Source organism: Apis dorsata, unplaced genomic scaffold (genome assembly GCF_000469605.1).
Source record: "Apis dorsata unplaced genomic scaffold, Apis dorsata 1.3 scaffold_161, whole genome shotgun sequence".
NCBI classification, from domain to species: domain Eukaryota; kingdom Metazoa; phylum Arthropoda; class Insecta; order Hymenoptera; family Apidae; genus Apis; species Apis dorsata.
Window position 1 is genome coordinate 25,778 of NW_006263450.1, and position 484 is coordinate 26,261.

The window sequence follows — 484 nt, forward strand, 5'->3', positions numbered from 1 at the left end:
TTCAGAAGAAATATCAATCGGCAATAAACTTTGCTACATTACATATTTACAAATAATTATATATATATATATATATATCAACTTATCATAATTCTCCTATATATAATATTATTTATTCTCTTTTCCTTTCTTCAAAGAGAAATCAAAATATCTCTCCAACTTTTACTTTCCTATTGCAAGAAAAAACTCTTCTTCCACTTATCTTTCTCCAAATATTTCCAGCATACAGCTTACGACTTTCTCGACACGTATCTCCTATACCGCCATAGACGCATAGCGATGCGCATTCTTGCGTGTTCAATTACCGGGGAACGTTCAACTTTCCTACGTCTATACTCGATGTACTCGAGGGACGGTCCGAGAGATAATTTATCCGGTTGGAATTTGCGGAGGATCGCGAAGAGGAGAGGAGAAACACGCGAGGCGTGCCCGCGAGAGAAGCAAGGGGAGGAGGAGAGAGAGAGAGAGAGAGAGAGAGTGGTGC

The 484-nt window shown here is 39.5% G+C and overlaps 1 protein-coding gene across 1 annotated transcript in view; it reads right to left on the minus strand.

Annotated features, from left to right (window-relative positions):
- LOC102680340 (homeobox protein Nkx-2.4-like) overlaps positions 1 to 484 on the minus strand; it is a 27,755-nt gene that overhangs the window by 23,160 nt on the left and 4,111 nt on the right. The gene's annotated exons all lie outside the window — the stretch shown is intronic.